This window comes from Grus americana, chromosome 2, assembly GCF_028858705.1.
Source record: "Grus americana isolate bGruAme1 chromosome 2, bGruAme1.mat, whole genome shotgun sequence".
Lineage (NCBI taxonomy): Eukaryota > Metazoa > Chordata > Aves > Gruiformes > Gruidae > Grus > Grus americana.
Genome location: NC_072853.1, coordinates 52,478,293 through 52,495,124, shown reverse-complemented (window position 1 = coordinate 52,495,124; position 16,832 = coordinate 52,478,293). Strand labels below are relative to the sequence as shown.

The 16,832-nt window shown below is 40.7% G+C and overlaps 1 protein-coding gene across 7 annotated transcripts in view; it reads left to right on the top strand.

The window, feature by feature from the left end:
• Positions 1-16,832, top strand: part of GREB1L (GREB1 like retinoic acid receptor coactivator) — a 143,110-nt gene that overhangs the window by 39,822 nt on the left and 86,456 nt on the right. For 2 of the 7 annotated variants that reach the window (XM_054815850.1, XM_054815855.1), the window contains exon 2: positions 6,193-6,296. The exons of the other annotated variants lie outside the window; for them this stretch is intronic. The gene's annotated coding sequence lies outside the window, so the exon portion shown is untranslated. The remainder of the gene's footprint in view (positions 1-6,192; positions 6,297-16,832) is intronic. 7 annotated transcript variants of the gene reach the window in all.

The window sequence follows — 16,832 nt, the reverse complement described above, 5'->3', positions numbered from 1 at the left end:
GTGATCTCTTTGGAAAGGGATGTTAATTGGGCAGACACTGAGTAATGGGTAATTGTGTGAAGAACAGTTTCAGCTTCAGATTTGTGTAATATTGGAACTCAACGGATTATTGAAAACATACCTTCAAAACCCAAAAATATTATCCGACTTGTTAGAAGGCAAGGAATAAACTATGTATTTTTACCTTGGGTATGTGTAAAGATACAAATGGAGAAAGCGAAAAAAAAAATACAGTTGGTTTTTTCTGCTGTTCTTCATCTCCATGAAAAACAACCATAATTCATTTCAACATATCTGCTTTTCTTTGTAACTTAGTGTTTGGTGTACATGCTTGAGTGGCAGAGAACAAAATGTACTTTTTGAAGATAAGAAATGTTTTAAATGTTCATGATGAGAACAGCATGCACTGAACACGCACAAATCATTCAGACACCTCTTTAAATTTCAGATGTTGAATTTAAGTGACTTGGGCTGAAGTAATAAGACAAAAATACACAGAACCTTTTTTTTTTCTAAATCCAGCTCTTAGAATTTATGTTCTTATTGTACATCAAACAGCTGTTGATGCCAAGTTTCTAAGTGACTGGCCTGAATCTGAATTTAATAGTACTTTGGGATGAAATGTTCCCAGTCTTTGCTCTTCTAAACCAGTCTCATCTCTGACAATGGTAGAAGCAGTCTTGGCTGTGGCTCTTGCTGGTGACATGGCTTGCACTGAAAATCTCAGGTCTAGAGATCCTGACATTCTGGTGCAGCTAGAGAAGAACATCTAAATCCTGATAGTCACAGAGCTCTGGGCACGTTTTTAAGGCCAGAAAAATGCTGGGTTTGAATAGTGCGTGTTGCTGGAAGATCTGTCAGTCAGGAAATTTCAAAACAAGTGTTACTGCAATAATATTTGACAGAATTTTAATAAAGTTATAATTGCTACATAAGTGTTCAAACCTATTTCACTTATATCTTCACCTCTTTATTATCTGCCTCACATTGTTAATATGTGAATGTAAGAACTGATTACAAAAGATCTGATGTAGGTTCATGAAGTACTTTAGTGATGCTACCCCATTCTTCCATTACCTTTGCAGTAACATTCGACAGAGCTTTACGGAACTGTAGACCTCACTGAAAAAAATCTACCAGAATTATGAAAATTATGTGTGACTAAGAGTAGCGGAAAAGTTCTTATGGGAGCTTTGGATATGATGGACCCTTTTCTTTATTCAAATAATTTATACTAATAATCTTAAATCAGTAGTTTGTAGAGAACTTTAAGAAACATTTTGTATTGTTTTTCTGTTTGTCTTTTAGAGGATAGATGAGAGAGGTTCTTGTAATTGAGAGGAATCATGTTTTCATCATCAGTAATTTTATTAGTGAGGTTTTTTTGGTTGGGTTTTTGCTTTTTTTTTTTTGGTGGGGAGATGAATTAAATGGGTGATTTAACAAGGCAATGTTATCTCTAAATACCATTATACTTTATTACTGGTCATGGTTGAAAGTCTTATGTTATTGTAGTCTAAAAAGCATTGTTTTGAGGTTTTTTTTCCATTGAAGCTGAACGTTTGAACAGCTGTTTCTGTTGTGAATGAGAATTGCTCATTGCTTTGAGTTCCAAAAAGGCAAATTTCATTTAATCCACCCTAGCTGTGTACCACCGAGAAGAGTGGGGTTCCTTTTGCAGGTGCCAAGTTCTGCATTGCCAGAAGGTGCAGCTGTGTCTGTAGCCAACAAGTCAAAGGAACTGCGGGTACAGAGTGCTACGCTCTAGTTTGTTCCTCACTACCTAGTACTGTTAAATATTGAATAAAACTGTTACATGTCCTGGGTTTTTATCTATCTTATGCCTTGCGTTTTCTTTCTTTATGGTTTTCTGCTCTATCTGAAGCAAGTGTTAGTTGTTCATCATTTAGTAACTTCTAGTTTCCTGACTTTTTTGTGGAAAGTCAAAACATCAGGCATGTAATGAGTTGGCAAAGAAAAACAAGTTGCACAACCTGTCATGAAACTTTTTCATTGCTGTCACTCACCTCCAGGACAGAAATAAATGCTGTTTCCAAAAAAGCAAACTAACAAGTATTTGCATGTTTAGCGCTTGGAGACATGACATATTTCTGTGCATCAGAACTGCAGTCATACACTCTGTAAAATTCTTTGTTTGGATAATGTTCATAACTGCTTCTCGTTCATCAGTGTAGTGATGGAAAGTTACTTCCTTTGCACTAAGAAGGGAAACAATTTATAGTGTCCTATAAACCACTGACTGGTGAAACACCTGTCAGAGGGTCAGCATAGAGAAGATATCGATCAAAATACTCTTTTTCAGCACTCTAAGTAGTCATGCAACTTTGGGCTGGAGCTTCTCTGCTGGAGCCAGCTTTCTCTAATGCTCTTCCAGAGACTGATGTACCGCTGCATTAAGGGCCACCTATAGCTCCTGGTGAAGCTATAACTCAGACATAAGGAGGGGAAGAAGCACTTCATCTGGTTAAAACTTGTCGTGGTGCTGTAAATGATGACTTACTTAGAACCTTAAGCAAGCCAGAAAGTACTAGTGGAGATTGCTAGTAAAGAGGGAAGCAAATTTTCTGTCTATAAGGTTTTTTCTTCACTGGAATTACTTAATTGCCCAGCTGCCCTTTGGTCTCCTCTTGCATGCTTTAATATATGAAGAATATACCTCACTGTGTTGTATGGAGATACTCTGGCTGGGCCTGACCAGGCTGTCTCTGCGGACAGTTGTACAGCTGTTGAGGTGGCATTCTGCTGGACCTCATGACTTTGGCTGCTCTAAGTGGTAGTGGGGCACTGCCACAGTACGTTACTGCTGTTTTGCTGGGCTGTGCCTTGTAGCCATCTCCAGATGGTAGCAGCTATCATTCATGCAATGCTCTGTCATAGGGTATAGGCACACCTCATGCCATACCTAAATGCTTCTGGTGATTAAAAATGATTGTGCTGTACCTTGGATGAGCTTGTACTGAGGAGGTCTGACTGCTGCTGAGCCGATGTAGACTGGGGTCACTGGTATTAGCCATCTTACCTATTTTCTAGCAGAAGGATCAGATTAGCAAATAATATACTACTCACTGTGCAATATTTTTTTATCAGTCCCAGAGATTAACTATTCTACATACAGCCCTAGCATGGCCCTGAAATTATTCTCATATCAAGTATCATGGCATTTGTTTACAAGCCAAATAAGCCTCATCTTTCCAAAGAGATTCCTCATTTCTAGTGAAGAACATCTTGCACCCAAACTCTGCTAGCTGATGAATAAGTGCCCAAGGGGTACTTGGCACGGAGACGAAAATGTTTTGTACTCACTGTTGTGACAACTATTGCCAGCAAAAAAAGTCCACAGTTCTGTGCTCCATGAATTTGCTCTAAATGAATGTGCATATACTAACAATCTTCTGTTTAATATATACAAGGGGAGACCATCAGTAACAAATATATTGCCTTCTTTTAAAGTAGCAGTTTACTGTAAGGAATTTAATCCTGATCCATCCTACCATCAAACAGAAAAAGCACGAACGTGGTATTTCTTAAAATGTCTCTTTTGCAGTGCAGTGCAAAGGTACCCAAGCTTGAGTGTTTAGAGAAAGGTGAGACTTTGAAAGACACATACCCAAGATAGCAAGAAGCTCCATGTGAGCTATCCAGTCCAGAATGCGCTGCCTGCGGAGCTGCCCGCAGCTGCGGGTGGGCTCTTTCTGGTTCTCAAGCTGCCTCCAGATATCTTTGCTCTGCACGTGCTGGGAAGATACAGCATAGTTTGGGCTGTAGGTCAGCTGTGTGCTGTGTTAACAAAAGAAACGGTTTCAAAGGCACATCTTATCTTCACAGGAGCTGTTGCAGGTCCCAATGCTCTCCCATTCTACTCCTGGTGGGGAACTACTTTCCTTTCCTTTTGGGCATGTAATGCAAAATTCAGCAGTGGGATAGTGAAATTGTCATATTTGTTGTTGAACTTCACCTCTGACTGACAGACCTCTAGCTTGCTTTTGGTCTTCGCAAATAGGAAGGGGAATACAGACCTGTCAGATAAACAGTGCTAGTGATTCTTGCATAGTTGAAGGCTTATTGAAAATAATTCTTTGCAGTCCTCCAGTGATCTTTAATGCACTTGTCCAGTTCCTGTGGTCCAGTAATACTCTATATTGTGGCAGTAAATACTTGATAAATTCTTGCCACTGACTTGACAGCAGAGAGTGCTCAGCTAAGGAGTAGAGTGCTTTTATGGACAGAAAGCTCTGTGATCTCCTCTACTCTGGGGAACTCACCTTTGGCTGGCCTGAGTATTTGCAGGGTTACAGCTTACCAGCTATTGGGCTACTTTTTTTTTTTTTCCTCCATAGTTTTGACTCAGCATTTCCAGTCTCAAGAAAATGTCATGCCAACAGTGTGGGACTGCAATCCAGAAATAAAGTGCTATTATTTCTGACAGCAAATGAGGTGGCTTGGGTATGAAGGAAGGCAGCTTTTTTGCTACTCTGTACTGGGGGAGAGGGGAAGAAAGAAGGAAGCAGTCTTGCATTTATTTTCACATCCCTTAAACTAAGATCTGCATTAGGGATGTTTGATATTGGGATTAGAAAATCACCTCAAATTTTGCTCCCTGAAGTCCCCATATTCCTTCTGTTCCCCATATCCTTGTGTTCCAGAGCCCTTATTCATGCTCATGTTTCCTCCAGACTCACATTGCCCAGCCTTGCTGTCCTGTGTCCCATCAACCTGACGTAGTCCCTCCCAGCTTAGAAAGTCTCCATTCCTCTTTAGCAACATGCAGCAGAGACCCCCTCACTTCTTCCACCGATGCCCCTTTTGCCTCCCAAATGGCAGCCTCTCTGCTTTCAGCCGCAGGTCTTTGCACTCGGATAGTCCATTCACCCCTGCCAGCGTTCCCCATCTCTGCCCCATTCCTGCTGTTGGCATGTTCCCCTGTTGGTTCCTCCAGCCTGTCCCCGTGGCCGGCTTGGGAAACTGCATGAGGAAAGTGGGAAACTGCAGGTGGCCGTTCCTATTGCTGCCTTAACATCTGCAAGCATAAAATGCCAGTAAAGAGACAGGGAGGTCTTTCCCCAGGTTGTGCCCTACAGGCTTCTTTGCGGAAAGGACATGCAGTTTTTTACTCTTGCTCTGACAGAAACAATATTTAACTTACTGACTCCTCCAACCTGGTTGGTATTCCTTGAAATTTCATGCAATTTATGGAAAGAACACTGTGTTCACTTCTCGAACAGCTAATTTTACTGAATTGGGTTCATACATCATAACTACTGCTAGATTTTCTGCTGTAACTGAATGAAAGAAGACTGCTTAGACAACGGGTCTGGGCCAGATAGTATGGACAGTTATTTTTATGGAGGGGTAAGGCCTGAACAAAACAGTCAAGGTCAGAGCGGTGTAGCTAAACCAAGGGGTTAATTGAGCTCCTGTGACTTGGATGAAGCTGCTTTACTTGGAAACCTCAGTGAGAGAACACACAGACTCTTGTACACTCTTGCTTCAGTCATTACATCGGTGAGACAGAAGTCTGTACAGATTGTGGCCTGATTTATATTTGAAATAGGTCACCAAAAATGGAGTCAGACTTGCCCTAGCTGGGAGCAGTCCCCAGAGTGCCATGCCCTGCTCCTCTCTGTCCTGGACTGGTTTCCTTCATGACCAGCAGTTATCAAAGAATTAGGGCTTTAAAAGGAGTGATTAATACAATTTTCCCTCTCTCTGTGAGTGCAGAAAAGAATTAATTGGACATATAATTATGCCCAGATCTTTTTCTTACCTTTTTTTGAGAGGGTGAGGGAGGTGAATGGAGAACTACAAGATACGTATAAAGAGATATAATGTGTATATAATAAAAACATGTATTTATATATAAGAAAACAGCATTTTGCATGTTAAATGCCTGGTTTTGAGAAGCGTGCAAAATCTTCTTCTTTACATCAGGACATCTATGCCGGGTTACACCAAATCAGTATCCTCAAAGATAATATTACTAGGGTGGAGTTTGGGTTGGTTTGTAGTGGATAGTATCTTCTTTTTAGAAGGCATTTTGTAATGTTTTCCCCTTAAAAACTGAAATTCCTCGCAATCTTTACAAGTAAATATGTTACAACTTGGGGGAGGTAGGGGAAGAGGAGAAAATTTGAATTGTATTATAAGAAAAATGATTTTATTTCTATTAATTAGGAATACCAAGCAGGCTGATGATTGGGAGAGAAAGAAAGGAGACCTGAGTGTATGATCCTGCTCACCAGAGAGTGAAAATGGAATAATTCAATTCAGAAAGCATAGTATGTGCAAAACTTTTTCCTTTAAAATTTCTACTCTTTCAGCATGCAGTAGTGCTGACTCTGTTTCTACAATTTGTCTGGATTTTAAATCAGATCAGCGTAATTAGCTAACTTTACTTATTAGCTGGAGCTGACTCTAGTGGCACAATGGTTGAATTGGTTGCCATTATATTTGTTTAACTGCTGTAAAGTAAGTTTCTAACAATAGGTTCCTACACTTAAATAGCACTGTTGAGCACTGGTGCCCTATCAATCAGTCAGACCTTTCCCTCCTGCTGTCTGCTCTGATAGACAGTTCTGCTGATGTGGGGACTCTGGAAGAAGAGATCAGGAAAAAGGGATGATGGATAAAGACCATCTCCTGTCTTGAGAGGAAATCAGAAAAATCCTTTCTTTGACTATCAACAAACTGCTTTGTCAAGGTGTCAGAAGATTAATTATCCTCATGTGAGAGGCGAGAGCAACTGTTTTCCCCCCTGGTTTTGGTGTAATGGGATGGCATTCTTCTGAACTGTGGCAGAGAATTGCAAAGAAAGAGGCTTAAGAGATTTCAGTAGCCTAACATTACTGTCCCATAAGAGTTTGTAAAGCTCTTAGGTGTACATTCATGATACTGTGAGGTTCTGCCAGTAATTGATTAATCAAAGTCTTTATTTCAAGTGCAGTATGGACTTGATCCCATGAAACATTGGGTGCCAACCAGTGTTAAAGTCTGTCAGCATTGTGGGTAGTTAGGATGTAGAAAGATCAAGCTTTCAATGAAGAGAGATGCGGAAAACCTTTCCATAGCATAATCATGAACATGAAAATGTAACTATTCATTAAGTTTTGAAGTTTATAAATCAGTAAAAAGGAAAATCTCCATTAAGTGTTTGTGGAAATTTTTTTTTTAATTGGAGCTGAGCAACTCTGCTTAATATTTTGTTTTCTCCATTGTCTTCGTATGATTTGAATAAAATGAAAAGTATAATAAATGAATGATCTTACATTTTCAATAAATCTTTTAGGGAATAAGTAAAATGTACTGACTTGAATTCTGAACAGAATAGGTTTAGGTAAAAAAGAAGAAGTGTGGGGTTTGTTTTTTTTTTAAATAATTGGAGACTTGAAGAAAAACACTACTTAAAATATGAGGCCATTCTGACTATGTTACTTAATATATCAAGTGAGTCTCTTCAAATCTTGCACAAACTATGTCAGTAAAAGGACTCCTTCCATTTGGCCTGATCTGTGACTTAGTCCCATGCTCAGATGGAGAGCATTTTTTGTAATCTGTTGATTTGATATAACTTTGGTTTTTTTCTTGAAAGATTGAAGTCTTGAGTTAGTAAAAGGGAATTGGAGAGTTAAAGAGCCACACCACTTTTTTAGTTTGGCTTCTTTGGAACAGTTTTTCTGGTTTTAATGTTTGCAATGCTAAACTATGACCAGTGGTGTATTTTTTTGTTGTTGTTGTTTTGTGCTTCTGTGCAGCCTTCCTTCAAATTAATATCACTTTAAGATGTGTTGAACTCTAATACTCTATAGTTGAAATTGTAACAAAACCAAACATTTTAAACATGGATGTGCCTGACCTTGAAATGCTGCTGATAAAAGCTAATGCTGTTAAATTGCATGCCAAATTAACCCTCATTTCCAAATGCTTTGTGTGTGCATTTCCTGTAGGATAGGCTTTGATCCTACCAAGCAACACTTCTTTTACAATCAGTTATTTTTTAATGAAAGAAAATCAATGAACAAGTTTCAGTGCCTGATTTCAGTGGTAGTGAAAAGAAATGTTTTCTTTTGCATCCTTCTACTGCTGTGATTTGTCTACTGTATCAAATGCCTGACATGATAGAGTGTTTTGGCATAGAGGTAATACTGATTTTCAGCTTAAAGCTTTATTTTCACATGTGTAAACTTTATCAAGGATTGCAAGTTCATGTGAGAAAGGCACAGGAAACTAGATAGTGGACTGGACAAGGAATAACTTTCTGAAGCAGCTGGGTTTTTTAAAGTCTTATTAAGGCTTAGCATCAGTAAAGATAGGTTTTAATCTAAATCAAGAGAAAAAATGTTGCTTGCCTCACAAATGCTTTTTTTCTTGAAGCACCCAGGTTCATATTATTTTAGCAGTTGTCCATTTTGGACCACACTTGGTACTGCTCTCTGTGTGTTTTCAATTCAGAAGTTACGTTGCAGAAGCATCCATGGGGTTTTTACTTGCATCTTTTGAGAAGTATGGACTTTGTATGGGATTTAATGGGATGTAATCACCTGCCTTTCCGGACCAATGGGCTTGTGTAACTGGTGGTGTAAACTCCTACTGAAATCAGACAACAGGCGTGAGCAGAAACTGCTCACATACAGATACCTGCTTTTGTTTGGTTTTGTCTGCTGAGGACCTCGAGTGTTTTCATTTTAAAATGAAAGTGCATCTTTTTATCCTCTGACAAATGAACGACTGTCTGCATAAATTCATTCGAAGGGGACATTATCTTCCTGTGTGAACTTTGGTGGGAAATGCTTGCAGGCCATAAAGTGAATCATCAGTCTCCCTGGGCTGGAGCTGAAATCTTGGCCTGTCTCCCTGACATTTCCTCCAGGATGTTTAGCTCCCAGTCCTCCCTCTCACGTCCCGTCTCTGTTGCTGTGCCTGGGCCACCTCTGTCACCAGAACCCATCCCTGCATCAGCCCGCCCGGGCCAGGGCTGTGTCTTGTGGGTCTTTCCCACATCACGTCTGACCTGCTGGTTTTGAGCTTTCATTCGGAGGGAGAAAAAAATCACTGTCCAGGCTTTCATCTCTCATCTTTGCTACGGCAAGACCGTGTTTGCAGGCCTGGACAAACATAGCCTGTGCCTGGTCTGTGTGAAAACTGTTTTCTGAGACTGTCACCTTGATTGTGTTACCTTTCTTCTTTGCATTCCTCTGCTGGAGTTTTCTTGTCTTTATAGCATTGGACCTAAGCTCTTTATCTTCTCTTTCAAGGCCCTGAAATCCCTGAGGGTTTTTTCTCTCCATTATCTGCCCCTTGTCTCTCCTTGTTATTGAGATGTCAGCCCAGGGACCCATTCAGCCCACAGTGCCTAATGGGGCAGACACATCCGACCTTGATCTAGGGCCAGGCTAGTGCCAGTGAGCCCTGCTGGGTCCCAGCTCACTTGCTCCGTCTCGCTTCTGTGGTGCTTTCACATCTGCTGAGGCGTGTTGGCTCCAGGGGTGGGAGTGTGATTGCATGGAGCCAGCCTAGCCAGCTGTGGAGCCAGCCTAGTCAGCTTCTGAGCCGGGGTGCGTGAGCCTTCTCTGAGCGAGAGGCATCCAGTGGCTCTGCTCTGGGTGGTCTTTTTTACACCTGGCTCAGGCCTGGCCTTGCTGCTCTCAGGCAGAGCTACTTAAAGGTCTCTACTCTCTGGTCTCACCCTCCGGAGTTGGATTTTTCTGTTATCCGGTGTATTCCAGTGCCCGCTCCTCTGGGTATGGGGGGTGACTGTACGCCCTTGTGCACCATGTTGTCTCATGTGGATGCTTTGGAAGGGAACCAAGCTGTAGGTCAGGGTAGCATCTTTCCTAGTATATAGACTGCCAGCTCCAAGGTAATACAAAGCATTAAAAAAAGTATATTGAGCTTCAAGTGTATGCTTTGGTACAGGTGTTTGACCATTTTAGAGCCTCAGGGGGATGTAGAGGTGTGAAGAGTGAGGAGTGAGCAAGTTCAGAGTGAGAAGACACTGGATTTTTCCCAAGGCTTCGTTTTGTTTGTTTGCCTGCTTGTGAGTTTTTAAAGCAGCATCCTCTTTCCACTCTAAATACAAGAATTGATGTCACTTCAGCACAGTAAACCTTGATGCACAGTTGTTCCTTTGTGCAAGCCTATATCATTTTCAGCCTGCTTTGAAGGACCCTGGGTTCGCCTCCAGGAAAATCTAGAGGCAAGGTTTCCAGCTTGTGCCGAACGTTGGGGATTTGCAGCGGCGTGAGCCGAAGTGAGGGGAGGCCTTCCCTCTGGAGCAGCAGCAGATGGTTGGTTCAGCTGTGATGGTGGGTGAGCAAATTGCTTGTGGTGGTCAGAAGGGGCATCTGGAGGGCTAGTCCAGCTCCTGCTCTCAACAGGACTGTTGCCAGCACTCAAAGTCCATGTTAAGAGGAGGAAGAAAAAAGTGTACCAAAGATATTGTTGTATTATAACTGAAGGAACATTAGGAAATGCTAATAGCGAGAGGCAAAGATGAAAGGTTTGTTGTTGCCAGTTTTTAGCACCATTTCTCTGAGAATTTAAGAGAAAATGAATTCTGCTAAAGTGACCTTTTTTTCACCTCTTACTAGCTCTTGAAAAGCCTGTGCTCCCTGGGCCATCCACACAAACACTTACCCAAATAATGAAAAATCCAAGTGCACATGCTCCAAGGGATAGTTAAGCATCACTAAAAAAAAAAATCTCATTGCTGCTATTATGTTAGAGGGCAGTAGTTCCTAAGGAAAATTGATTTTTTTTTTTCCATTTTAATAACTTCAAAATGCTCTCAATCTATCCAGAAGGAAAATGTAGTAACTCCTAAATAACTAACTAGAAGCTTTTTGAAGCCAGGGATATATTTGTTGCTCTCCTTTTGCATATGGTTTCCTGTGACTAATGTTTTTGTTGAAACTTAAAATAATATTTAGAAAGAGATAAAATGTCTGATCTTGCTAAGTCTTGACTTTTCCATAGAAATACAGGGTAATTGAAGATGCTGGGTTTTTTCATTTTAAAATTGGGTGTACAACAGATAAAATGTGAGGTTCAATAGAGGCTGTTCTGGAAAGGAAGTGAACTTCAGAAAAATGGGCAACTAAACAGGAATTTTTTTTTTTAGCTTTGCTTTTAGCACAAAGTGTTCTTGCTACACTTGCTGACCCAGTTTGTTTCACTGTGACTTCAGAGTGTGCTTATTTTCTCTTTAATTTTTTTTCTTTCTATGTTCTTAGAGAAGGAGTAATGTGCAACATTTCCCTGATACCTGACAGGAGATCAGTCACATCTCTGCCTTCCTAAATGAGACTGTTTCCGTGCAATACTGTTTCTTAAGTTTTTTGAAAAAGGACTACCACTATTTTTTCTGTTTTGGCAGATTAATGACTGTGAATGGCACCTTGCTATAAAATCAGCATTTTGGCGCTGTCCCTGTTGGGTCTTTTGTATTTATGGGGGAGGAATCCCTGATCACCGGGTTGTTTCCTGTGCAAACACTGGGAGAATGCTGGGACCAACAAGGTTGAGCTGACCTTACGTGCTGGCCTGTTCCCTGCCGCTGACTGTCATGTTTCAAAGGTTAAACTAACTGTGGATGAAATGTAATCAGTAGTGTGCTGGATCCTTTCCAGATCACACTGGCGGAGTGCAATAACCAGCATTGTTAGCTTTGGGAGAGCAAGAGACAGAGGTCATTACCTGTGTGTGTCTAAGCATGAGGAACCAACTGTCTTTCCTGCTACCTCCCACGTATGTTTATTTAAATCTTATCTGGAATTGTTATCCTCCTGGCCCCTGCTTTAAAAAAAAAAAAGAAAGAAAAAAAAAAGGATGTTTAGTCTTCATACACTGTAATTTTCGTCTTTCTGTTGATTTCTTGGAGTTGCCATGAGATCTCAAGCCCTGTCATTAGATGGGATCTGGATTGATGCTTGGGGAAGCAGAAAAGGCTGGAGGAAAGGATTGCTGTGTTGTTAGATGACAGCCAAAAATAGGCCAGGGTAAACCAGTCAGTACTCTTAAGACAGAGACATACTGCACCAGCAGAGGAAAGATGATCTTGTTAAAGTTTCCTTCTTTCACTAGCAGGTAGCTGGGAAAAGAGCTGGTACAGTAGGAAGCTGGCGAGGGACAGAGAGCAAGCGTGGGAGGAGGAGGTGGAACACAAGCACCGAAGCGAAGATAGCATCTTTGAGAATTGATTTCCTGTTTCTTTCTATACTCAACCATTCATTTTCCCCAATTCCATCTCTCATCTGTGCAGTACTTTCAGTCCTCTGCATTCAGATCTGCAGTCTGTTCCCGGCATCAGATAAAAAGGCTTTCTGGAAGGCACCAGAAGCATGTAGCATATGGTGGGGAAGTACTGTTTATTGTCACGTTAGGGATTTCAAGGGTGACAGGCAGTGAAGCCAGTATTTTTTCTGCCTATTTAGCTTTTACACAACCCGTCTTCTGAAACTGCCTGTACAATAACAATAGACTTAAGTGGGGAAAAAAAAATTGTCTTCCTTTTGAATTCAGCGGAAAGGTTCCTACTCCCTCAAAGGGTGTTGTTTTCTTTATAGATCAGTGTATAGGTATGGCCTTGAAAACCAATACATTCAGCAGCAATGGAGACTCTTCCCTGGAAAGAAGAGGGGGGCAGATGGGGGACTTCCATTTCAGAGCAAGTCAGACTTAATAGATCTGTAGAGAGGATTAGATTATTTTAATATATGTCTTTGTATACACTCCTGATTGTTATGTTGTAATTAACAGCTGGGAATATGAATGCCTTTTCTTTTCCAGGATCTCTCTGTATGGGTTTTTCAGTTTTTGCATTTTGCGGTAGTTTCTAAAGAAGCCCTGCCAAGAACAGAGGTCTGTATCTGTTTATAGGAAGGTCAGCTCTGTCTTGAGGAGCTCAGTGTAAGTTGGTTATGCTGTCGGGAGAAGAAAATGCCATTATCCTCCTTAGCCCACCTTTACCAGACGCTCTCAGGATTGTAATCACAAGCAGAGCGAGGGCCTTATCAGCATTTCCATCTGTTGCCCCCTTCCTGTACTTTGAGTAGAATGATCTTCTCCTTATTCCTGAGTCTTCATGAGATCTCCTCTCTATTTCAGTGTGTGTGAGAGAAGGTGTTCTCTTCCTATTTATTTTTCATATGAAATTCTTGTTTTTGAAAGGCCTTTTCTTTCCTTGACCGTTTTTTTTTTCTTTCTCTCCATACCAGAGCACTGGAGATGTGGAAGAACTGAGCAAAAGCATTTAGCGACTGTCTTACCCTTGTGAAACCTGAGTAGTATTCTTCCCCAGTCCTCTGTCTTTCACCTGGCACTTTGTCTACACTAGATTTCTCTTTAATTGTTCAAAGAGCAGCTTGGTTTCTCCACCAACCTAAAAGTAAATGCTTCAGTATCCACTTTCATAAATGCTCCTGGACTTTTAGCATGCCAAGCAGTGTCTGGATCGGGCATAATTTCTGTATGAATGGTTTCTACTCTACTGGGATAACTATTCTAATGTCTAGTATTTGTGGCCCAAAATTTTGCTCAAGTATATCACTTCAGGGAGCTCCGTAGGCATTGCGGAAGTCTTTTTTTGGAGGGCTTTTCAACAAAAACATTTTTAATGCGAGAAAGGATGTAGACCCAAACTGCAGTCGTAGAGGATGTAAACCAGGATGAGTAGTGAAGATGCCCTGATCTGTTTGTGATTTTCCTATCAGGTCCATAAGGAGCCCATCAATTTTCCAGTGTATGTGGGGGTCTTCATTCCAGGGACCTTCTGCCAGCTCTGCTGAGTGACTTTAGGAACAAGAAACCAATTTCCTCTACCTCCCAGGTGTTCAGTCGGCTGCCCAGAACTGGGTCCATGGCAATCCCAGCTGAGGGAAGACTTGTGAGTCAGGTGCTTGCCCCTATGTAAAAATAACTAGAATTCCTCAGAGATAAAGGCTTTTAAGATTAGCATTTTTAGGAAGGTCTGGCCCCACTGTGTCTTTCTGCACAAGCAACAGCAGTTAAGCAGCAAGTCCTGACAGGGTTTCTGTTTTGCTGGAATATCTTGGTGATGAGGGAACCCAGGGCAGCACAACTTGAAATAGCCTTGCTTAGAAAAGCCCTTTGTAACTGAAATATGGCATCTGCTTGGATTAAATATTTCAAGATTTTTTTTTAATATTCTGATCAGCTTGCCCTCTTGTTTACAGTGTTCTAACATTTTTATTAGAAAGATACTGTGAAAAATTACTAATGGCAATCTACTGTCCATGACTACCAAAGATCATGTTGTTTTCTCTCTGCAGTATAAAGGCCAACTACATTGAAGTGGATCATTTTATGTGATTACTAGCTGCATGCATCGTCATATTCAGACTGGCTGATGGCTATAAATACACACACTGAAGTGTTTCTCTGAATGGTGGTAGGCTGAATCTCTGAACTTCAATTTATAGGCTGAATCTCTGAACTTCAATTTATTTTTCCTTCTCCTCAGTATAAGGATTCAAGATGAACCTGATGTACAACAGCAACTTGTACTTCCCCTCGATGTAGATTTACATAGCACCTATGTGTGCACATTATGGCCGCAAATAATTTTTATTTTTAAAATCTGCTACCTTCTCGACTATGTTCCTTACACCTTTCACTGCATTTTTCCTTCTGTGAATTTATGAAGGCATGTATATGCCTGAGTGCTGTTTTGGATAAGAAGATGTCTTTAAAAGAACAGTAATAGAAAAGGGGCTTCTACTCTTTCTATCATCTGTCCATCCACCTTCTTTGTCTCCCAGATCATGTATGCAGCAAAAATACTAGGAGCAGTGTGGGTACCATGGTGATACTCCAGAGCAGAACGGTTTGGAACCAGGAGAAAACCACACATGCACAATATCTACTCTATACCATTGGACTGCTTTTACTCTTGGGTTTGTCCTGATGTCAGTATGTTAGTACAGATGTCCTCGGAGGATGTCTATATTGTATAACTAGATGTCTGCATTATGTCTTTCTCCTTTCAGATATGTTTAATACCTTTGTATTTTGGCAAAGTCACCAGGTAGCAGAAGGTGTTTGCAGAACATTTTATGGCAAACCTTTTATTGAGTCTTGATAGCAGGATTTCCATGTCAATGCATATCATATATTTATATCTGGACACAGCTGTAGATTGTCCTTTTATACTGTCCCTCTTAGACTCTGCTGATCTGTTTTTCTGGGTGTATTTTCTCTGCACTTGTTGCTGAGAAGAATCAGCTGTGGATGCATATGCTTGTGAAATCCCATCCTTAGTGAAGCTAACAGGTTTAGTTACTATACCTGTGCAAAAAAACAGGTAAGAAATGTTGTTGTTTTAAAGGAAGTCCTGATTCCACGTTCTCTGTCAGGTTTCTGTATTTTGCGCTAGCAATGGGGAGATGCACAGAGCACAGCTAGCAAGCTGAAATGTTCTCTGTGTGCCACAGCGTGCCTCAGAGATTTCTTATAGCTCATGGATATTTCATAGCAGGGCAATTTGCTGTCTTGTGAAGAAAGAAAAAGACCTATTTTGGCTTTCAGTATATAGAATTCTTTATTGTATTAGACAAAATTGTGGGAAATTTTCCGATTTTAGCCTGGAAAGTTTTGACTTCTATCTCTTTAGTGTCTACCTATTCTTATGGACTTCTGTGTCTCAATTTTCTAGTTTGGACCTCGTGATTAAAGTACGCCTAGACTTGTTTCAGGATAAAAATCCTTTGTTAAGCTTTTGGTAAGGAATATAAGATGACTCTTTCCTGTGTTGAGAGTGAGCAAGACACGCATGGGAGGAGATGGGGGACCGGGAAGAGAAGGCAACCTTCTTGTGTAATTACATGAGAATATTTGCAGTATGTGTGTTCTCTGCAGGAGACTTTTAAATACAGATAAAACTAATGAATCTTCTGTTTGTCAAGCCTAGCAATATGTGTTAAGTCTTCTAACTGAAATCTGTACAACAGATTTAAAAATCATTATTAGGCATTTAAAATGTCACAGAGATTCAGTAGTGAAGAGGCCAGTGTGCCTCTTTAAATTATATTGTGTTCAGGGATGCGTTATTTCAGGAGCTTGTCCAAGTCGCTGCACTGTCACAGCTTCGTTGCTTCAAATGTCACTTCAAGTAGGAGCAGTTTTTATAACTACACAGTAAACTCAAGATGGCTTAATGGAAATGATTTCTTCATGTGTCAAAATGACCCCTTTGTTTCTCATTTTACTCTTTTGTTGCCTGCAGCTAATCTGCTTTTTGGGTTATCAGATCCAAGCATCTTACAATGCTGACTCTAGCAGCGGCATTCAGCTGGAATGCTGCCTTTTGTTTACTGGTTTCACCAGGCCTCCAGTGCTTTCTTTGGTCATCTGGTGGCTCCACTAATGTGATTTGCACTCCCAGGCTCTGCAGGTAGTCACGGGCTTTTATAAGGGAATTAGAGGAGGGCCTGCCACCCTGGTTGCTAATGAATCCACAGCGTATTTCTTGTTTGTGTTTTGTTTTTCCAGCTTTTTTTAACTTTTTTTTTTTTTTTTTAAACAGACCCAAATCTGTCTGCTGTTTTATGGAATTTTTCTCCCCTCTGCTGGGACTTCAGTTCCTAAAGTCACTTTACCTGTCTGTGGTGATGTTCATTTTGCTTTAAATAGAAGTACCAAACCCCATTGATCAGAATGTGCATTTGGGGTTTTCTCAGGATTTCTAAATAAATACAGAACAATAGATGGCTACACAATTTCTCAAAACTTCTTTATTACAATAAATAATATGCAGAAATTGTTCCTGGTACTACTGAATGTAGTAAGGAGAGACAAACCTC